The sequence below is a fragment of the Epargyreus clarus genome, unplaced genomic scaffold, assembly GCF_041222505.1.
Source record: "Epargyreus clarus isolate Ecla_fem2 unplaced genomic scaffold, WU_Ecla_fem_2.2 ptg000016l, whole genome shotgun sequence".
NCBI classification, from domain to species: Eukaryota; Metazoa; Arthropoda; class Insecta; order Lepidoptera; family Hesperiidae; genus Epargyreus; species Epargyreus clarus.
In genome coordinates this window covers 3,710,553-3,734,990 of record NW_027332224.1, presented here as the reverse complement: position 1 = coordinate 3,734,990, position 24,438 = coordinate 3,710,553, and the positions used below count along the sequence as shown (strand labels likewise).

At 36.5% G+C, this 24,438-nt stretch overlaps 1 long non-coding RNA gene across 1 annotated transcript in view; it reads right to left on the bottom strand.

Moving 5' to 3' along the window:
• LOC140748594 (uncharacterized) overlaps positions 1-13,345 on the bottom strand; it is a 76,377-nt gene extending 63,032 nt beyond the window's left edge. The window contains exon 1 of the long non-coding RNA XR_012102957.1: positions 13,311-13,345. This is a non-coding gene — a long non-coding RNA (uncharacterized LOC140748594). The remainder of the gene's footprint in view (positions 1-13,310) is intronic.
• Between the last annotated feature and the right edge of the window lie 11,093 nt (positions 13,346-24,438).

Here is a 24,438-nt window from a genome sequence, read left to right as displayed (position 1 = left end):
TTTTATTAATTAGGGTATTTTTATAGATGTTATACAAGTAATTTAAGGGTTGTAGAACTTTGCAAGATGTAGCAGGGTCGCCTGGTGGTTTAACAGGTAGCATCACAATCAGTTTGCCCGAGGTTCGAATCCAGAACACAAAGCTCTGAATTTCGATGGCGGATGCTGTAATTATGATATGATTTTTGATATGCAAATCATATTAAAATTGACATATTGGTACTTTTACTGTAAAGGAAAGCAGTGTGACGAAACGTACATTTAAGAGTTCTTAAAAAGATCTGTGAAAAAATAATGTTATGTGAAGTCTACAGATTGGCACTTAGCTTTAGTTAGTTTAGTTTAGTTAGTTAAGTTATAGTCTATAGCCTAAACTGTTCTCACTTTTAGAGGAGATCCGTGCCCAGTAGTGGGACAGTAACGGGTTAATGATGTTTTTTTTTGCATTATTTCAGTTAAATGTCAGTCAGTCAAAAGGCAGTGATGGCCTAGTGGTTAAGAAACTCGGCCTCTCGAACGAGGGGTCCGAGGTAATTATCACTTGTTAAACTTCTTGTCGCCACGCTATACGATGGTATATATATACAGTCTATATGCAGTAGTGTGTACGGTGTGGCGACGCGTCGCCATGCGCAATCGTAATATTTTATTTTATCATTATGACATATTTAGTTCCTATCACAATATGTTCTTTTCTGCATATTACTTTTACAAAATAATGTCGATGTTTCACATCTGCCAGGCGTCCCGTGACGGCTCACATTTTTTTATAATATAAGAGTAGCAGACAAGCATGCAGTCCACCTGATGGTAAGTGGCTACTGCCGCCCATGGACATCTGTAATCAACCCCATATAGGATTAGATATTCCTACCTGAGGTCGGCCACAGATGCGCCGCTACCCCTGAGGACTAAGCTGGAACGCCTCGGAAAAGTCTGTCTCCTTTACTACACCCTTCAAACCGGAACACAGCAGCGCCTGACACTGTTGTTATTAGGTAGAAATAGGTGTGGCGGTGGTGCCGCCGGAGTCGAACCACAAAGGGTTCTACCACCTTCAAATGTGAAGTCTCCCAATACGCACTTGGCCAGCGCGGTGGACTATGGCCTAATCCTTCTCATTATGAGAGGAGACCCGTGCTCAGCAGTGGGACTGTAAGGGGTTGATGATGAAGTTAAATGTCACTATTAAACTGTTAGTTAGAGTTATAATTTAAAGATGGAAGAGATCTTTGTAGTCCGATTGTAGAGGCGCCACCGCTACTTCTATTCCTGCCTTATAGCAGTGTAGTGTTGCTGTGTTCTGATTTGAAGTGTGGTTAAACAACAAGGCGTTCTACTCAGTCCTTAATTATAGCGATGCGTATATTGCCTACCTAAGTAAGATTAGAACTCTATTTGAGGGTAATTTTAAAATACTAGTACTTCAAATAACTCACCCGGGCGACACTTCATTATTTAGTTAGGTGAAACGTAAGTACACATGTTCAAAACCTTTTCCACGCGTACAAATACACTTTCTATCATCTCTAAGATATATAAATTGACAATATATTATGTAGGTAACATACACTTCAAAGGATATTCGTTCAGGCGACATCACATTATCACGTTATTTCACAAAAGTACACATTTTCGAAAAATTACCATAAAAACTCACCGCTTTATTCATATATAAGATAAAATATAAATTCACAGTTCACGTATACATTTTAATTCACAATATACACACTTAAACACATTTTTTGCACAAACATTCGTCGTAACGACTGTAATAACCAAGTTTTTTCACAAGTACACATTTCAAGATGTATAGTCCGCGCCAAACTGCTAGTCCTCTGCGAGTTGCGAGCAGTACCCTTACCAGGAGTTTTTACGTTTCGACAAATATGACTGTTTTGGTATTTGTTTACGTATTTGCACATATAAATTCTAATCAGCGCCCCTAGCGGATTGTGTCAGAACTAGGAAATCGTATGGGCCAATATGTAAACAAATACTAAAACAGTCATATCTGTCGAAACGTAAAAACTCCTGGTAAGGGTATTGTAGTCATACAATTTGTTATGGCGACGCGATTCATTTCTATATTCAGAGCGGACTAGCAGTTTTACGCGTAACTTGTACACATTTCAAAATGTTTTTATACGCATTTTCAAATTTGTTCACATTGCAACACTGCACGGCGTCGAAGGTAGCCACATAATGATTCTATAGGCGACATGTGGTTACCTATAAGCAATTTGAATAACGATTATAGTTACATGGTTTTCGCGTAATTTTAACTTAATTTTAGGTATTGGTTTTTCGTGGTTGGGTTTAAGAATTGATTGTGTGTATGTTTATTTATATAATATAAGAGTAGCAGACGAGCATGCAGTCCACCTGATGGTAAGTGGCTACTGCCGCCCATGGACATGTGTAATCAACCCCAGATAGGATTAGATATACCTACCTGAGGTCGGCCACAGATGCGTCGCTACCCCTGAGGACTAAGCTGGAACGCCTCGGAAAAGTATGTCTCCCTTACCACACCCTTCAAACCGGAACACAGCAGCGCCTAACACTGCTGTTATTAGGTAGATATAGGTGTGGCGGTGGTGCCGCCGGAGTCGAACCATTGAGGTGAGGTGTACAACCTACACCTATGTATTTTTCCTTTAAATTATTTCTGCCTTTTACCAAAAGGCAATCACTGCTTCATGCTAAAAATAGGTGTGACGGTGGTACCTATTAGGTTGAACCACACTGAGTCTACCTTTCTAAAAAAAGTAAAACTAAAATGCTTTCTACACTCACAGCTCTACACTAGGATTCCTAGTAACGTGGGTGCTATGGACACACAGTGACACATAGACAAACACTAGACACAGAAACAGGAACATAAACTCATCATTTAGATATATGTCTGGCCGGGGATCGAACTCGGGACCCTCTGCGCGTCAGACCGATATGGTGACCGCTCCGCCACGCCACGTTATTCTTATCGAAGAATCATTTTTAGGGTTCCGTACTTAAAGGGTAAAAACGGAACCCTATTACTAAGACTTCGCTGTTTGTCCGTCTGTCACAGGGCTCTATCTCTGGAACCGTAGTAGATAGACTTGATTTTTTGCATGATGCATAATGTGGCTGCTATAACAGCAATACTAAAAATAAAAAAATACGTGTGGCACTCGGAGACTGCCGCGGTAAAGCTATTGCATAGCATTTTTTATGCTATGAAAACGCTCAGAAGGAATTCTAGAAATACAATATATTCTTCCATAATCATTAACATTTATATTAATACATCTTTATCCACTATTTTATCATATCTCCATTATATAAGACATTGCAAATATCAGCTGACATTTCATAACTCCAAGCAAGACTGAACATTCTAAAATATAAAATAGAAAAGTATTTAATAAGTGACGTAAAGTATTAACAACCAGCAATATAAATGGATCAATGCGATATGCCTGTAACATTTGGCCGAATGTTACAGGTACATCGCGTTTTTGATTAATAAATGCACTTTGTTTATTCATATTTAAAACACTTTGTACACAAATTATTTGTACCATAAATCATAATGGCGTTTTGATTTTGTACTGTCAAGTCTGTCAGTTGTAATTGTACGTTTAAAAATTACAAACACTCTTTTACGTTATTTTATCAATCCAGAATTCAACATAGCTTATGTTGATAAAACATTATTTGGATAATATGGTAATATAATTTTGAATTTTATAATGGGAATATAAAATATACTTCACGCAATTTTAAGATTTCCGCACGGATTATAAAAAAATGTGTATTACTGCCATCTGTGTTCAAGTTGATGAATTAAGGTTATCAAATAAAATAATACGGAATGTAAAATAATACTTTATTCAATTATATCCATATTTTTCTATTGACAGTCAACAACTCGGTTGCCTGGAGACTTGATATCCAACAGTCCTCCACCGCTATTTTCACTTACACCACCAGGGGCGCCGGCAGCATTTGGTCAAGGTGACGGCGCACCAGTATGCCATTTTCAGTTCTGACTTCATAATGGAGTCTACCTAATCTTCGGATGACGACTCCGAACTCCCATTTAACTCTTGGGTTGGTGTAACTGCGGACTTGTACCTTATCACCTTGTCCGAACTCCTGCGTTGGCGGTGCATTGTAATGTAATCTGGATAGTGGGGCGGATTTCTTAAATAAGGCATGCATATAGGTTCTTACCTCTCTGCCGAACATTAACTGATAAGGTGATAACCCTTTTGTATTAGGTGTACGTCTCAAGCGTGCCTTGATAGTTAACAGTTTATCAAATAAACTTCCGCTCTTGCCGATATAAAAGAACATTCAGGTATTAGCCGATTATTTTCTTTTTGTACATTCAAAAATTTAAATTTTAGCTTTGTATATATTTCTTCAAATTCGTACCTGTATTTTATTTCCTCTTCTAAATTTTCTTCTTCTGTAAGCCATTCAATTTTTTCTTGAATCGCGTGGAATTTGTTCAAATTTTCTTGTAAAGAATTCAGTCGTATATTTATTTCTTCATTGTCAATTTTTTCTATTCCCGAATTGTAATTTTCGGTTCGTTTCATTAACCCACGTAATGTGGCTCGTATTTTCTTATTGTTTTTTAGTTCATTCGACATCTCGTCGCCAATATCAAATAAAATAATAAGGAATGTAAAATAATACTTTATTCAATTATGTCCATATTTTTCTATTGACAGTCAACAACTTGGTTGCCTGGAGACTTGATATCGTCTCCAGGCAACCGAGACGTGTTATTAATTTTCGTTACGGAATTTCTCGATTCGGTCCCCGCGCTCAAAGCCCGCGATAAAAGCTATGCAATAGCTTAAAAGTTGTAAATAAATGGGGGTCCCAATACAAGGAACCGCTATTTCTCGACGTTTTTCGTTTTATCTATTGAATCGTAATAGGTAGACAGTTCAAATTTTCACAATGTTTTCACTTCAGTGGCTGCTACAATAACGAATACTAAAAATAATGTAAGCAGTGATAGCCTAGTGGTTAAGAAACGCAGCCTCTCGATTGAGGGGACCGAGATTCAAATCCCAGGCACGCACCTCTGATTTTCAAATTTATGTGCGTATTAGAAATTAATTATCACTTGCTAAAACGGTGAAGGAAAACATCGTGAGGCCTGCATACTTGAGACATTTATAAAAAAATACGTGTGGCACTCGGAGACTGCCGCGGTAAAGCTATTGCATAGCATTTTTTATGCTATGAAAACGCTCAGAAGGAATTCCAGAAATACAATATATTCTTCCATAATCATCAACATTTACATTAATACATCTTTATCCACTATTTTATCATATCTCCATTATATAAGACATTGCAAATATCAGCTGACATTTCATAACTCCAAGCAAGACTGAACATTCTAAAATATAAAATAGAAAAGTATTTAATAAGTGACATAAAGTATTAACAACCAGCAATATAAATGGATCAATGCGATGTGCCTGTGACATTTGGCCGAATGTTACAGGTACATCGCATTTTTCATTAATAAATGCACTTTGTTTATTCATATTTAAAACACTTTGTACACAAATTATTTGTACCATAAATCATAATGGCGTTTTGATTTTGTGCTGTCAAGTCTGTCAGTTGTAATTGTACGTTTAAAAATAACAAACACTCTTTTACGTTATTTTATCAATCCAGAATTCAACATAGCTTATGTTGATAAAACATATTATTTGGATAATATGGTAATATAATTTTGAATTTTATAATGGGAATATAAAATATACTTCACGCAATTTTAAGATTTATGCACGGATTATAAAAAAATGTGTATTACTGCCATCTGTGTTCAAGTTGACGAATTAAGGTTATCAAATAAAATAATAAGGAATGTAAAATAATACTTTATTCAATTATATCCATATTTTTCTATTGACAGTCAACAACTCGGTTGCCTGGAGACTTGATATCCAACAGTCCTCCACCGCTATTTTCACTTACACCACCAGGGGCGCCGGCAGCATTTGGTCAAGGTGACGGCGCACCAGTATGCCATTTTCAGTTCTGACTTCATAATGGAGTCTACCTAATCTTCGGATGACGACTCCGAACTCCCATTTAACTCTTGGGTTGGTGTAACTGCGGACTTGTACCTTATCACCTTGTCCGAACTCCTGCGTTGGCGGTGCATTGTAATGTAATCTGGATAGTGGGGCGGATTTCTTAAATAAGGCATGCATATAGGTTCTTAGTGTTCTTACCTCTCTGCCGAACATTAACTGATAAGGTGATAACTCTTTTGTATTAGGTGTACGTCTCAAGCGTGCTTTGACAGTTAACAGTTTATCAAATAAACTTCCGCTCTTGCTGATATAAAAGAACATTCAGGTATTAGCCGATTATTTTCTTTTTGTACATTTAAAAATTTAAATTTTAGCTTTGTATATATTTCTTCAAATTCGTACCTGTATTTTATTTCCTCTTCTAAATTTTCTTCTTCTGTAAGCCATTCAATTTTTTCTTGAATCGCGTAGAATTTGTTCAAATTTTCTTGTAAAGAATTCAGTCGTATATTTATTTCTTCAATGTCAATTTTTTCTATTCCCGAAATGTAATTTTCGGTTCGTTTCATTAACCCACGTAATGTGGCTCGTATTTCCTTATTGTTTTTTAGTTCATTCGACATCTCGTCGCCAATATCAAATAAAATAATAAGGAATGTAAAATAATACTTTATTCAATTATATCCATATTTTTCTATTGACAGTCAACAACTCGGTTGCCTGGAGACTTGATACCTTGATAGTTGGATATCAAGTCTCCAGGCAACCGAGTTGTTGAAAGGTGTTACTTATTTTCGTTACGGAATTTCTCGATTCGGTCGCCGCGCTCAAAGCCCGCGATAAAAGCTATGCAATAGCTTAAAAAAAAACGCAAAGGTATGTGAAGTCTACCAATACGCACTTGGCCAGCGCGGTGGACTATGGCCTAATCCTTCTCATTCTGAGAGGAGACACGTGCCCTGCAGTGGGACAGTAATGGGTTGATGATGATGATGACAACTAAAAATAAAAAAAAATAAAAAAATGTTTGTAGTATGGAACCCATGTGCGAGTTCGGCTTACTTGGCCAATTATTATACTTCGCGTCAATACCAACCACGTTAGTCAGCATTTTAAATGATCTTTTCCCTATATAAGATATAGAATGCCCATGCCCAGCAGTGGACCAGTATTGGGTAGATAATGAGCTTCACTGACCACTATAATTTGGTGAAACATGTTCCCACACCAAAATCTGTTTAGCCAACAATTTTTGGAGTTCGTTACCGAAATGTTAAGGTATGTGTCGTACTAACGACGGCAGCCTGTAGGCTATATTAACGCTAAGATATTATAAATAATAATAATAATAAAACTGGAGGTCTTACGCCATTCATTATGAAAGTATGTAAGAGTTTGGCAATTTTTGATCCCCCTACCCCCATGCAGGGGTACGTAAGATCTTTCAAACCCCTCTCCGTATTTTTGATGTGAAACATCTATAGCCGCACGTAAAACCGATTTCTGGCGTGGCGACGCATGCCGACGTCGCCACGCTATACGATGGTATATATATACAGTCTATATGCAGTAGTGTGTACGGTGTGGCGACGCGTCGCCATGCGCAATCGAATTCAATAAATAGTCATCGTTATCTGGAAAAAAATCGTAATATTTTATTTTATCATTATGACATATTTAGTTCCTATCACATGTTCTTTTCTGCATATTACTTTTACAAAATAATGTCGATGTTTCACATCTGCCAGGCGTCCCGTGACGGCTCACATTTTTTTTTTTTTTATAATATAGGAGTAACAGACGAGCAGTCCACCTGATGGTAAGTGGCTACTACCGCCCATGGACATCTGTAATCAACCCCAGATAGGATTAGATTCCTATCTTAAGTCGCCCAGAAAAGCGCCGCTACCCCTGACGACTAAGCTGGAATTACGGAAAAGTATGTCTTACACTTACCACACCCTTCAAACCAGAACACAGCAGCGCTACACTGCTATTATTAGGCAGAAATAGGTGTGGCGGTGCTGCCAGAATCCAACCAAAGAGGGTTCTACCACTTATAAAATCCTTATCCTTACTAATATTATAAATCCGAAAGTAACTCTGTCTGTCTGTCTGTCTGTCTGTCTGTCTGGTTGTCTTTTCTTCACGCCTAAACCACTGAACCGATTTTAATGAAATTTTGTACAAAGATAGTCTAAAACTCAAGAAAGGACATAGGATAGTTTTTATCCCGAAAATCAATGTCCATTACAATAAATGTCCATGCCAATGTCATTACAATGAAGGTACAAATCTTCAGTTTTATGTATGTTAGTATGTCATATTATTTTCTTTTAAACGCGGGCGAAGCCGCGGGCAAAAACTAGTATATTAATAATGGTGAAATCTTCTAACCACGTTAGTATAGAACACATACCTAATTTTGGAAATATTGGCAAGCATATTCATTATGAAAACCCGAGTAATATCAGTTCCGATGGTTATAATTTATATGATACATGTAAACTTCAAAAATAATATAGTGTAATGTTAAAAACCAAAATTAAATATTTTATTCAAAAATTTCAGAATACGTACGGGAAAAATGTGGAATGAACTTCCTCTTGAGGTATTCCCGGAGCGCTATGACATGAGGCTCTTCGAGAGGGGTGTAAAAAGAGCTCTCCTCCAAAGCCGGCGATGCATTGGCGACTCCTCTGGTGTTGAAAATGTCCATAGACGGGGCTTTCCACCAGGTAGCCCGTCTACCTTATCGTTAAGTATAACATAAAAAAAGATTTTTTGAACGGGAATATACGGTTGTTACAATAAACAATCTATCTTTTTGACTACCAAAGATTGCGTATTGACAATTTCTAGTAGGCAAAAATTGTCAAATATTGATAATAATTGACAATAATGATGTTGTTTCACATATCATACGACGACCCGCGTGGCGGAGCGGTCACCATACAATTCTGACGCGCAAAGGTTTCCGGGTTCGATCCCAGGCCAGACAAACATCTGAATGATGAATTGGGATGTCTGTCCTAGGTCTGAGTGTTTGTGTATTATATATGTGTGTGTCCATAGCATCCACGATACAGGGAATGCAAGTGTGCGGCTGTGAGTATAGAAAGCGACTTTTGTTAAATAATATAAAATGTATATTATCGTTATATTATATGATATAATTTATTTATAAGCACTGATAGAGTAATTGTCAGAAACTGGGCCTGTCGACCTGGAGGCAGGAGTTCGAATCCGAGGTACCTCTGATTTTCCAATGTTATGCGCATTTAAGATTTTTTTGTAATACATTTATTTATTGTCAGTTACATAGTAAATTATTTACAATATTAACCTTATAGAAATACAAAAATTATAAGTTAAAATAGTTAATTATTATAATATGAAATTAATTATCACTTGCTTAAATGGTGAAGGAAAACATCGTGAGGAAACCTGAGAAATCTTTTAAGAAAATGATTTCAAAGGTATTTGAAGTCTACGAAGGCCCGTGCGGTGGACTTAGGAACAGTCCATACAATCCTTCTCATTCTGAGAGGAGACCTGTGCCCAGCAGTGGACAGTAATGGGTTGATGATGATCATAACTATAATTTATTTTCTAAGGAGTCTGACACTCGGCCTTTCAATCGGGGTACCGAGATTCAAGCCCCATGCACCTCTGGACAGTATAATAATCAGCCATGCGCTATAAAAAACATTAATCTCTACATCAAACTACTCTGTGAGTATTAAGTACGGAATTATGATAATTTGATGTTGTAAGCTAGACTTGTTTAATCTTACGTATTACAAGATAATGGTGATACCCATCTGTCCCCGAATTTAGACTCAGAATTAAACCCAAAATTAGACCCCATTGTAACCGAACATGGTTTTGGGATCTTTTTGGGTTAAAATTCATTATAGGTGACTTATTGACGACTTTGGTAGATTTTTGAGTTAGCCCGATATTTTTTGATTAAGTTTTCTAAACTATATTTAGTTTACAGTACTAAAATGATTTTTAATTTATTTGGTCATTTAGTTACGTATAAATAAAAAAAAAAACAATGTGAGCCGTCACGGGACGCCTGGCAAATGTGAAACATCGACAGTATTTTGTAAAAGTAATATGCAGAAAAGAACATATTGTGATAGGAACTAAATATGTCATAATGATAAAATAAAATATTACGATTTTTGCACATGGCGACGCGTCGCCACACCGTACACACTACTGCATATAGACTGTATATATATACCATCGTATAGCGAGGCCACGACATGCGTCGCCAGGCCAGAAATCGGTTTTACGTGCGGCTATAGATGTTTCACATCAAAATGAAAATAATCATTAATTAAGCTACAATAAATTAAACTATATACTAATAAAAAATATTTACAAAATGTAAAGTAAGTAAATGTTCAGTAGGTCTGAGAATAGGCTACTACGAGTATCTATTTTTCATACCCCTAAGTATTAAGCGCTGCTGTGTTCTGGTTTAAAGGGTGTGGTAAGGAGACATTTTTTCCGAGGCATTCCAGCTTAGTCCTCAAGGGTAGCGGCGCATCAGAGCCGACCTCAGGTAGGAATCTAATGTTATCTGGGGTTGATAGATGTCCTTGGGCGGCAGTTGCACTTACTATCTGGTGGACTACATTCTCGTCTGCTACTCCTATATTTTAAAAATATATATACCTACAAAAGGTCATTTGGCCAGTTATGACCTACTAAATTATATCTTAAACCAGTGGGTCATTATCAACCTCTGTACTGTCTCACTACTGGGGCACGGGTCAGTTCTAAAAAGAAAAAATGTGAGCCGTCACGGGACGCCTGGCAGATGTGAAACATCGACATTATTTTGTAAAAGTAATATGCAGAAAAGAACATATTGTGATAGGAACTAAATATGTCATAATGATAAAATAAAATATTACGACTTTTTTCCAGATAACGATGACTATTTATTGAATAAACATTTATTTTCATTAAATACAAAAATTTACGAATTTATTGATGGCTTAACGCCAGATCGTGTGGGAGAGAATCGCACAGTCGATTGCGCATGGCGACGCGTCGCCACACCGTACACACTACTGCATATAGACTGTATATATATACCATCGTATAGCGTCGCCACGGCATGCGTCGCCACGCCAGAAATCGGTTTTACGTGCGGCTATAGATGTTTCACATCAAAATGTGTAACGAGTCAGTCCACCACGCTGTCCAAGTGGAGAGTGATACACCCATCACCTCCTACTGCTCTGGCCACAATGTCATCATTAAAATAACATCGAAAGGTTAAAATATCTGGGATTTGAATCCTGAACCTTACCGTCATGCTGATCCACTATGCCACAACTCAACAGTAGGTTTATAGCAATACATGGTGGTATTATGGTTCAATAACAGCTTACTTATGGCATAAGTACTGTTATTACATGGTTACGGCAAATACTGTTATATCACGACCGTTATGATTGTATGTTTGTTTGTAAAGGTATTTTTAACTTGGTCTCGTAGAAAAATAACTGTATTTTTGTATGAATGTACATATTTTTTTTATATATGTATAATATAGGAGTAGCAGACAAGCATGCAGTCTGATGGTAAGTGGTTACTGCCGCCCGTAGACATCTGTAATCAAATCCAGATAGGATTAGATATTCCTGTGTGAGGTCGGCCACAGATGCGCCGCTACCTCTGAGCACTAAGCTGGAACGCCTCGGAAAAGTCTATCTCCCTTACCACACCCTTCAAACCGGAACACAGCAGCGCCTAACACTGCTGTTATTAGGTAGAAATAGGTGTGACGGTGGTGCCGCCGGAGTCGAACCACAATGGGTTCTAACACCTACATTATAGTTTATAGTTATAACACGTGTATTTTATTTTCTTTATGAAAAATATAATGTAAATGTTTTATTTATAAACAAATAAAGCTTAATAGAAAACAATGATAGCCTAGTGGTTAAGAAACTCGTCTCGTGATCGAGAGGTTCGAGGTTCAAATCCCAGGCACGCACCTCTGATTCTTAAAAGCAATGTCCGTATTAGAAATTAATTATCACTTGCTTAAACGGTGAAGGAAAACATCGTGAAACCTGCATACCTGAGAAATCTTAAAAAAATTCAATGTTGTGTGAAGTCTACCAATACGTACTTGTCCAGCGCGGTGGACTCTGGCCTAATACTTCTCATACTAGCTTGTGGTAGCGATATTTCTTACGTGTAATTCATGATATCTATACCTAATTCCAACTTGAAAAAATATGTGAATTAGATGTTTCATTATTGCTAAGCAAAAGTTTGCGCATATTTAATCAATTTACAAACCCTATATAACCCCATTTAACGATAGAATTCAGATTCTTCCTTAGCGGATACCTACGTCTAACCTAAAGTCCAAATTTCACGTTTTTATCTTCAGTAGTTTGGGCTCTGCGATGATAAATCAGTCAGTCTTTTATAAATATAGATTAAATGTGAATTTTATATTTGTACACAGGCCTTTTAACTAATAAACTATATTATTCCTTTACTCGTTTTAAATTTCGTTGGATAATTTCTCAATTCCAATAATAAATCAGGGATCAATAATCTAAAAACAAATATCGATTTATTGGTGTAACAGCGCCATCTAGCGTCGAGTAGCATAACAAAGCGATACTAGCGCCGTCACGCACTAGCGGTTGCGCGCAACAACTCCCGACATGATAATTGTTGAAACATTTGCTTAAAAGATTTATTGGTGCCTAAATGTCATTAACATGGCTTGTATTTACGGTAATCGCGACCATAAATCAAGTTTAATTGTTTATTAAGGATCCGATGATATTTTTAGAGGGATTATTATTTAGTGCAACGGTATTTAAGCTTACATAGCTCTTGTGGTCATAGAAATGTGTGTTATTTAAGAAATATGGGAGATATTTTCATGGGATTAATTTGGTTTTTAAGTGGCGCTTGGTAGAAGCAGTGTAGCGTTGCTGTGTTCTGATTCGAAGGGTGTGGTAAGGAAAAAACCTTATGTTATTCCAAGTTAGTCTTGGATAGCAACCTGTGATTTCAGATAAGTTCCTTTTTAGTATGGTCAGTGATCATTTAACATTAAAATATGACATTGTAAAAAACATGTTTTTTTTAAAGATGTGTGTTATGGAGTTTCTTTCGCCGCTTCTCCATAACAAAACACCTTGTGAAGCGGTGGTAGTTGTATTAACATTCAAAAAGTGCTCTGTAAAGAACCTATTTTGAATTAAAAAAAATGATTTGATTTGATTTGAAAAGGCAGAGTGTAGGTGTGCCTAATGGAGTAGCCATTACCGCACAATTTTTTTATTGTTAAACAGTAATTTGATAAAAGAGTAGGTTGGTAACAATGCTAGAGCCAGTATGGTTCGGATGGAGAGAGCAACACACCTATTTCTAATGTGTAGCTGTTATGGCATTTTATTGGAAGGGTGAGGAAGCCGGCTGACTTATATATAAGGCAATCTTAGCCCTCAGGAGTGGTATTTCGTCTGTGATTGGCTTCGGTTTCAGTAAAATTGGTCACAGATGTCCACGAGCGGTAGTGACACATGTACCATGTACATGTACCATCAAGTAGACAGCAAGCTGGTCGAATACATCAAAATTAAAAAAAAACGTCCGCGTAAAGATAGTCCGCTCAGAATATAGAAATGAATCGCGTCGCTTTAGCAAATTGTATGAATACACCTGCTCGCAACTTCAGAGCGGACTAGCAGTTTGGCGCGGACTATACCTACGGATAACTCATAACACGTCTTATTACGATACCACTTAATACTTTATATACAGTATATTTCTTTAACTATTAATCCTAACTGAATATTACCACAGGACTATGTCTTCATGCAATCTCTTCATATACCTAACCGGATATGAAATGTAAATTATAAAATATACACCTATTTATTATAGATAGATAACAAAGAATAATGTTTCATATGTATGACGAGCTTTTGCCCGCGGCTTCGCTCGCGTTACGAAGTAATATTTTCATCCCTTATTTTATCCCCTTGGGGGTAGAATTGATCAAAATCCTTTCTTAGCGGATGCCTACGTCATAACATCTACCTGCATGCCAAATTTCAACCCGATCCGTCCAGTGGTTTGGGCTGTGCGTTGATAGATCACTATGTCAGTCAGTCACCTTTGAGATATATATATCTAGAAGATGAATGATTAAATCGCAAAAGAGCATGCTCCACCTGATGGTAAGTGGCTGTTGTTGCCCATGGAAATCTAATAAGTGTGTCTCCCTTATCATACCCTTTAGCCAGTACAGTACAGAATAGCGTTAACACTGCGGTAATTAGGCAGAAATGGGTATGACGGTGGTTTCGGCGAACCACATAGGGTTCTACCAACTTCTATATTTCAATCGATAGCTACAACCGCGGGTTTATTTATTTCTAAATTTAGATAAGATATGCCTCGTAAGCAGTGATAGCCTAGTGGTTAAGAAACTCGGCCTCTCGATCGAGGGGTCCAAGGTTCAATTTCCAGGCACCTCTGATTTTTGAAACTTATGTGCGTATTAGAAATTAATTATCACTTGCTAAACGGTGAAGGAAAACATCGTGAGGAAACCTGCATATCTGAGAGATTTATAAAAAAAATGTCAAAGGTATCTAAAGTCTACCAATACGCACTTGGCCAGCGCGGTGGACTATGGCCTAATACTTCTCATTCTGAGAGGAGACCCGTTCCCAGCAGTGGGACAGTAATGGGTTGTTGATGACGCATTTATGTAAGTCGAAATGGAAGAATCAAATCATTTCGGCAAATTTCGGCCGTCCATTTCTATAAAAAACCCAAATACGGTTGTAGTTACACTCAAGGTAGACAGATGTATTGATACCTCTAAGATGTCTAAATACGAGTAGTTATTACTACTCGTATTTAGATTTGTAATAAGTTTTATATTTATTAATTCTGTTAAAAAGTATTACCGGCGGCACCTTTAACATATTAGAACTAAAATGATTTATCACGGCCTAAGTTACTTTCTAACGACAGATTTTTTTTTAATTATAATATAGGAGTAGCAGACGAGCATGCAGTCCACCTGATGGTAAGTGGCTACTGCTGGACATCTGTAATAAAACCCAGATAAGATTAGATATTCCTACCTGAGGTCGGTCACAGATACGTCAATACCCCTGAGGACTAAGCAGGAATGCCTCGGAAAAGTATGTCTCCCTTACCACCCTTCAAAACGGAACACAGCAGCGCCTAACACTGTTGTTATTAGGTAGAAATAGGTGTGGCGGTGGTGCCGCCGGAGTCGAACCACAAAGGTTTCTACCACCTTCGAATAAATAAATCAGATTTCGGATAATAAGATCATTTTCGAAAAAAATATTGTTATTTATGTGTGTTATGTATAAATCATATTATTACCTACTTTTGTTAGGCGACTTAGAATATAATATTATGTGCTGCGCTGTTTAACTTGAGTTTAAAAACAATATCTCGTCGGGAATGTTATGCTGCCTTCAAGATTTCTATAAATAATAGAATAATAAAGTCATTCCAAAACTTTTTATTTTATTTTGTCCATAAGCGCATTCAAAGAAATAAATAATTTCTTCAGTTATAACCCTAGTAGGCATACACATTTCATAATTTTTCAAATCGCACAATTTTCAAAATGCCTCCATAATCACACAAGTAGAATGTTACCCTGTTGTATTTTAAAAACTAGATAGATTTTGTTAAACTATAACCGATATATAAAGTTAAGCAAATACGGGCGGGCAGCAGTCGGATGGGTGCCCGTCATTCCCAGTTTTCATTGTATAACAGTCAATAAACCTTCAAAGCCTTATAGACATAGAAAATTGGTCACTCATTCGTAGGTACCTTTCTCGACGCGTTGATTTACAGTAGTGGAGTATGTTTACAGCCTTCACAGTAGTGGGGTATCTTGCCCAGCAGTGGGCAACGTTGCAAGTAGGTCTAGTGAACATAAAAAGCGTATAAAAACTCGGCAGCGGCGGAGCGCAGTGCGTCAAACGAAACGCAGCTCCGGGAATGTCGCGACACGAATGTCGTTGTGACAGAGATGGATTCGAAATTATTTATTTATTTTATAAAAAAAGAAACATTATTTTATGAATATAATATTCCAATATTGAAAAAATAAGCATTATTTTATTTCAAATTATGAGACAAATGTTTCAAATCAAATCAAATCAGTTTATTTGTGAATAAGGTAACATAATATAATGGCTGTTGGGTGTCAAAACAATTTAGTAATTTAACAAGTTAGTAGTCCTCAAGGGCAACGGTAAATCTGTGGTCGATCTAAGGTAGGAATTTAATCCTATCTGAGATTGATTACACATGGTGGACTGCATACTTGTCTGCTACATATATTATAGAAAACTGACTACTTACTCGTAGATTTCTGTAACCCGTATTGAAGCAACGTACTAGTGTTTACAGCCATCGTAGTAGTGGGGTATCTTGCCCAGCAGTGGGCAACGTTGCAAGTAGGTCTAGTGAACATAAAAAGTGTATTGAAACTCGGCAGCGGCGGAGCGCAGTGCGTCAAACGAAACGCAGCTCCGGGAATGTCGCGACACGAATGTCGTTGTGCCAGAGATGGATTTAAAAAACGTTTTTAAATATAAATAATTTTATGTATTTATTTAAAATTGTAGCAAACGAGCATACAGTTCACTTGGTGGTAAGCGGTAACGCCGCGAATGAAGAATGCTATATAGAACTTTCAGGCTTAGGGCATTTATTTATTTACAGATTACTAACATATTTAGAGAATATTACAGAAAAGAACAGTGATAGTCTGGTCAAGAAATTCGGTCTCTTGATCGATGGGACCGAGGTTAAATCCCAGGCATGCACCTCTGATTTTTCAAAAGTTATGGGCGCAGAGCGTATTAGTAAATAATTATCACTTGCTTAAACAGTGAAGGAAAACATTGTGAGAAAACTTGCATACCTGAGAAACTAAAAAAAAAAATAGATTTTAAAGGTATGTTGAACTCTACCAATACGCACTTGGCCAATACGCACTCGGTGCACTATGGCCTAATCCCTCTCATTCTGAGAGGAGACCCGTGCCCAGCAGTGGGATAATAATGGGTTGAAGATGTTTTTTTTTTTAATTTAAATTAAAAATAAATAAATTAAGATAAATGCTTCACAACGCCACACTAGGATTCCCTGTATGGGTACCATGGACACACACAAAGACACAAACACCCAGACCCAGAACATATATCTTTTTAATATGTATTTGATCAAAAAACACTATTTTTTGTTAAATAACGAAAAGTAGAGTCCGGCCCTGTCGAAATACCGTGGGAGTTGACCATTTGACACACGCCATTCGCAGCGAAAGGCCGGCCATGCCATCTCGGTTGCTCTTTTTAGCTCTACAAAAACTAAGTGCATGCTCTACTTCAGTTTGGTCACTTTACTATACTCTTGAAGTGTTTTTAAGTCACTTTGTTCACTTATTTGTGAAAAAAGAAGTGTAAGCCACCTGTACACTTGGTATGAGTTTTTACGTTTTGACAAAAATGACTGTTTTGTATTTGTTTACGTATTTCCCATACATTTCCAATCAGTTCTGATACAATCCGCTAGGGGCGCTATTGGAAATGTATTGCCAAATACGTAAACAAATACCAAAACCGTCCTTTTTGTAAAAACGTAAAAACTCATACTAAGGGTACTGATAATAAGCCATTGCCAAATGAACATCTGTAACTCCTTTTTTTACACTTAGAAGTGTTTTAAGTGACTTTATTTATTAATGAAGTAAGTGTTATTCATTCATCTGATATTAAGTCACTGCCGTATGGACATTTGTAACTCCTTTATTCACTTTTCTATACACTTTTAAGTGTCTCTAAGTATTTTTTTTACTTATTTGTGAAAAGAAGTGTAAGCCATCTGATAGTAAGTCATTGCCATATGGACATCTGTAATTCATTTTTACACTTTGAAGTGTTTTAAGTCACTTAGTTCACTTATTTGTGAAAAAAAGAAGTGTAAGCCTGATAGTAAGTCATTGCAACATGGACTTCCTTTTTACACTTTGAAGTGTTTTTAAGCCACTTTATTTATTTATGTGTAATCCCAGATAAATTTGGAGTATTTGAAAATGGCTACCACGTTGTTGCTTAAAGGATTTGAATTCCTCGAGTAACTTTGCTTATTTCTCTTACCACATATCAAACCAGAACACCGCAGCGCTACAGTACTGTTATACGTAGAAAAAGGTGTGACAGTGGTGCCTTTTGTACCAAAGATGATAATACTATTAATTAGCTGTAAAAGCTTATAGTTTCTCAAAGAAATTTCGAAGTGAATTTAATATTAACATTTTATTTTTATCTGTTACATTTTTTAAACATTTTCCTTTAATTAAATACAAAGTTAGAGCGTTTGTTTTATGAGTATCATTTAAAAAATTATTTCGACAGTAAAATATAATCTTCTTAAGTGAAAACATCTAAGCCTAATTCAATTAGAAACCTACTTATGTACAGTCTTTTTAATTATTTTCTGCAACATAGAAAACAGTACAATTAAAAACGATAAAACAATTTTATATGAAAAAGTTCTTGCTACTTAAACCTAGATGGCGTTAGTAGTTGTTAAGTGGTCGTAATGGTAGCCGCTACGAACGATACTCTATCACAAAAAAATATAAAAATGTGGTAGAATTTAGCGGCTTGAAAGGTGGTAGGACAAATATATAGTGTTACTAACATACACACTGATTCATGTACAAAGCACATCATTTCTATTTATTCATAATTTACATTTTTGAAGGTGGTAGAACATTCTGTGCTTCGACTCCGACGGCAATAATGCCGCAACTATGTCTGCCTCATAACAGCAGTGTTAAGCGCTGTGTTTTGCTTTGCATGGTGTCGTAAGGAAGATATAATGAATGAAATATATTATTTGTATAGGCCAACGGCGACACTTACAAATTGTCAGTTACAATATTTTTCTTAAACTACTACCGGATCGGAACGCAACTCTACTGAGAAGATCCGGTAAGAAACTCAGTGGTTTGTCTTTTTCGTTCATTAGTTAATAGTTCTTTTCCGAGGCGTTCCAGATTAGTCCTCAGGGGTAGCGGCGCATCTGTAGCCGACCTCATGTAGGAAACTATCTAATGGGCGTCAGTAGTCATGTACGATCAGTTGGAATCTATGCATGGACATCTGTTCAACTCCACACAAGGTTAGATTCCTACCTGGGGGCCTACCACCATCTTTTAAAAACCATCATAGTTCATGAAAGTTTTATTTCCTCTTTAAAACAGTAAAATATTCCGTCATACACAGTTGAACAAACTTAAACCCTTATTATTTTTTCGCTTATCCATTGTATAATACAATTGAAATTGTCATATTTTGCTTAAAAAGTTAAATTTCCTACAAAAAAGTAAAGTATGTATGATTAAAATAATATTGTGTTAAGAGATGGTAGTAACCCCCCTGAGGTCGGCCACAGATGCGCTGCTACCCCTGAGGACTAAGCTGGAATGCGTGGAAAGGATGTCTCCGTTACCATCTTCAAACCATAACACAGCAGCGCTACACTGCTGTTATGAGGCAGAAATAAATGTCGGAAGTGTCGAAACACAGAGTTCTACCTTCAAATAGTTAGATAATAGTGAACATTATCTTTATTTAAACAAAGTGTAACATTTATTTACAATAGAAAAGATTAATTAAAATTCAGCGAGGTAACGCTGCCAGTGTTCTGGGCACTATGCCACAAGAAAGGGTTTTGGACGACGTTTTTATTTTATAAGTTTAATTTTGTTATTATTTTTTTTTAATTTAAAATTGTAGATCATGTTTAAGTTAGAAAAATTGTTTTTTCATAATGTCTTCTAATCTGTACCAAACATCTTAAATCAATCAAACTGAATTGATTTGTCAGGACTTGCACCCCTTTTCCTGTACCGGGGTCAAATAGTACAATTCAACCCCCATTTAAAATGCAACCCTATTCAAAACTCACTGGGTTCAAATCCAATTGACTCTACATTTAACTGGAGTATCACCAAAAACGAAAGGTAATATGTAATACTAAAAGTTTCAAAGGATTTTATGGGTTATGTGGAGGTATTTTGGTTTATTTTAGTTTGATCTAGACTCAAGTACAGTCAAATTGAAAGGAAGGTCCAATTATAGCCAATTCTACAGAATTAGACGTTAGTGGGATTTTTGGTAGCTATGTACCTTTGAAGGACACTAACTGTACGCTGAGAGCTCACGTATTTATCAATTTATGTAGATTTTTGAGTTTCTTAACACGACTTGCTGTACGGTATAAACAGTAGAAAACATGAGGAAACCTGTATACCTAAGAGATCTTTACCTTGAAGGTGTTAACTCTTTGTGGTTCGACTCCGGCGGCGCCACCGCCACACCTATTTCTGCCTAACAGCAGTTTTAAGCGCTGCTGTGTTCTGGTTTGAAGGGTGTGGTAAGGGAGACATACTTTTCCGAGGCGTTCCAGCATAGTCATTAGGGATAGCGGTGCATTTGTGGCTGTCCTTAGGTAGGAAATCTAATCCTTTCTGAGGTTGATTACACATGTAGCGCGTCAGCTACTTATCTTAAGGTACTCTGATACTCCTATATAAAAAAAGATCTGTAAAAATTTTTTCTCAAAGGTATGTGAAGTTTACCAATACGCACTTAACCAGCGCGGTGGACTATGGCTTAATCCTTCTCATTCTGAGGAAATCTGTGCCCAGCAGTGGGACAATTATGGGTTGACGACGATTCTAATTGGAAATCCAATCCAATTTGGTTTTATTCTTATTGGATCATATAATATTTTCTCTTATTGGAAATGTCATATTACATTGAGCCATATTTTCTGATAGCAATGAAATAATAAGTAATTGGTGCATATTTGTAATAGAGTTGCTAACCTACTTAGTTTCGAATAATTTAGGAACTAACAATTTTCAGAATATTACAAGTTTAGTAAGAACTAAATGGCGTAGTTATCAGCCCATTATTATCCCACTGCTGGGCTTATTCTCAGAATGGAAGTGTTTTGGCCATAGCCACCGAGAAGGCTAAGTGTAGATTAGACTTCTTGGGAACTTTATTTTTAAAAAAATTCAGGTATTTAAGTTTTTTTTTTATGTTTTCCTTCGCCGTTAAAGCAAGTGATAATTAATTTCTTAACTTTCATAATTTTGATAAGTCAGTGCGTGCCTGAGATTCGAACTTCGCACTTCCAGAGGCCGAATACCAAGTTATCGTTTATAAATACTAGCTGACCGGCAAACGATGTGTTGCCATATAAATAAAAAAAATGTTAAGGGTGAACAACCCTTATTACTTAGGGGTATGAAAAATAGATAGTAGCCGATTCTCAGACATACTGAATATGCATATAAAATTTGGTGAATCTCGGTAAAGCCGTTGCGGTGGAGTACGGTAACTATCACTGTGGCACGAGACATATATATAAGATAAATATAAAAAACAGTTCTACTCAAATCAAATCACAGATGCGTTTCAACTCAAAACGACAAAGAAATCAAAAAACCAAAAAGTATCACAATACAAATCGAATAAGTCCAACAGAGTCGTATTCGTAACAGATGTCAACAGCATTGGTTTCAACCCACTTAACCTAAGAGCCCTTAAGGCTTAACACATATTAACATCCCTTAGGGTTTTGACATAAAGTTTAGATTCCTTCACATCGTTGTTACATAAAATTGTTTTTGAAAAATTTGACTAAAGTTTAGTTGCGTTTTTAATAGGCTTATCGTGTTCAAGATAAGGTTTGAATTGCGTTGTTTTTGAGTGAATAATAAAAATATATCTTTTTGAAGTCTCGTAATTTTGAATGATACTTATAATTGTAAATAGTATAATGTGTGATAGAGCTCTCAGTGAAGATTTATTGAGAAAGTATAATTGTTAAGAACACCTAAGGGTTTGTTACTACTATTTTTTAGGGTTCTGAACCCAAAGGGTAAAATGGAACCCTATTACTAAGTTTGTTATCTGTGCGTCTGTCTGTCAGGTCTTATCTCTTGAACCGTAATAGATAGACACTTGAACTCTTCTCTGAAATATTCCCAGTGTGTGTAGCTAATGTCGCTATAAGAAGGTATACTAAAACCAAACAAACGTATGGAGTTTCTTGCGCCGCTTCTTCTCCATAGCGAAAGACCTTCCGAAGCGGTGGTAGTTTGTTGACTTTCAAAAAGTATTCCATATGAATCAATTTTGAATAAAAGAGATTTGAATTTAAATTTGGAGTTGGTTACAGTAATGACCACAAAACTGCATGCTCGTCTGATACCCAATAAAAAAATTATGCCTACGTACTTTTGGACAAATTTTGAAAAAAAATAGACAATGCAAAGACTACTTACGAGTAGCTACCTGTTACTTATTGAATAGCTACTTGAGATCGAAAAACACCCATTGAAGACACAATGGACTCTTTTTTTCATTGAAGTACCATAGGCAGCGAACTGGTCAGTATAGTATTTATTGTAATGTTAAAACGCTTTCAGATTCCAAAAATGCAATTTATTCTTCCATAATCATCAACATTTATAATAATATGATGTTTACTAATTTATCACACTTCCATTACAAATTGCGAAAATCAGATGATATTTCCAAAAATAGTAAATATAAAATAGTAAAGTATTTAAAAGGGACGTAAATTATCAAGCACCAGCAATTATGTGGTCCGTGCCCTTAGTATGAGTACTTACGTATTTAAAAAAAATACTGTTTTGTATTTGTTTACGTATATGCCCATACATTCCAATCAGCGCCCCTAGCGGACTGTATCAGAACTGATTGGAAATGTATGGGAAATACGTAAAGAAATACAAAAACAGTCATTTTTTTACATACGTAAAAACTCATACTAAGGGTACATGAATAAGTGTGACTTTACAACTACGCTTTCTACCCATACAGCCCGACACTAGGATTCTCTGTGACATGGGTGTCATGGACACACACAAAGAAGAATACACAAATACCGAGAACCAGAACAAGTTCGAATTAAATATTCAGATAGTCTGGCCGGGGATCGAACCCGGGATCCTTTGCGCGTCAGACCGGTATGGTGACTGCTGCACTGTCGTGGTAGAATCCTTTGTAGTTGGACTGACAACACCGGTATTCTGACTTATGATAAGGACTCTAATGTTATCTGAAGTTGAAAGAACCCTTTGTGTTTCGACTCCGGCGGCACCACCACCACACCTATTTCTACCAAATAACAGCAGTGTTAAGCTCTGCTGTGTTCCAGTTTGAAGGGTGTGGTAAGAGGCATATTTATCCGAGGCGCTCCAACTAGTCCTCAGGGGTATGCACTTGTTGTCAACTTTAACTTTCAATCTATTTGTCATCAGGTAGACGGCATAAATATTACGTCGTCAAGTCATTACTGTCCCACTGCTGGGTAGGAGTTTTGTCATAGTGTGAGAGAGAGAAGTGCGAATTGGTAGACTTCACACACCTTTGAGAAACTTATCACAAACCCTTATTTTAAAAAACTCCGGCGTAAAAGTTTCCTCACGCAAGCAAGTGATAAATAATTTCTAATAAGCATGTAACTTTGAACCAGATTTGTCTTGGATTCGAACCTTGGACCTCCTGATTGCAAGACCGACTTTCCACCACTACGCTATTACTTTCTCATTTGCTTCTACATTATTAAGTACCCGTTTTCTGAAAATTCTATGCCCAGTAGTGGAATAGTAACAGTAGTTTATGTAGCATTTTTTTTCTGTTTAATATTTCGCCATATTGCAAACCGTTCATATGGCATTGTACCAACAATAGAATCACGGCTTCAGTGGGCACTTTTGTTGAGGGCATACTACCTGTGTCACACACTAGGTGGTTTTATGCAGGGTATTTAAAAATAGGGTTTATTTGTTATGTTAGAATTTGAATGTGGAAATTACTTTTTTAAACTATTTGTTGCTTATTACTTTTGTAACATATTAGTTGTCGTTTTTAACCGACTTCAAAAAGGGAGGAGGATTCTCAATTCAACCGTGTGTGTTTTTAGTATTTATAACAGGACGCAAAAATATACTTACTAAAAATGTAATTCTTTAACAAGAGTTATTACTACTACATAGGTTATTACTACTAATTAGGTACATACAATTATTTAATTTATTTCCACATTTTTAAACTTAATCATTTTCTTATGACATCGGGAAGGGCCATAAACATAGGCGTCCTAAAATCGATACACAAATTATATTTTTTCGCAAACATTGGTACATTAGAACATTTTTTGTTAAAAAAATATATTTTACTGTTTCATAACG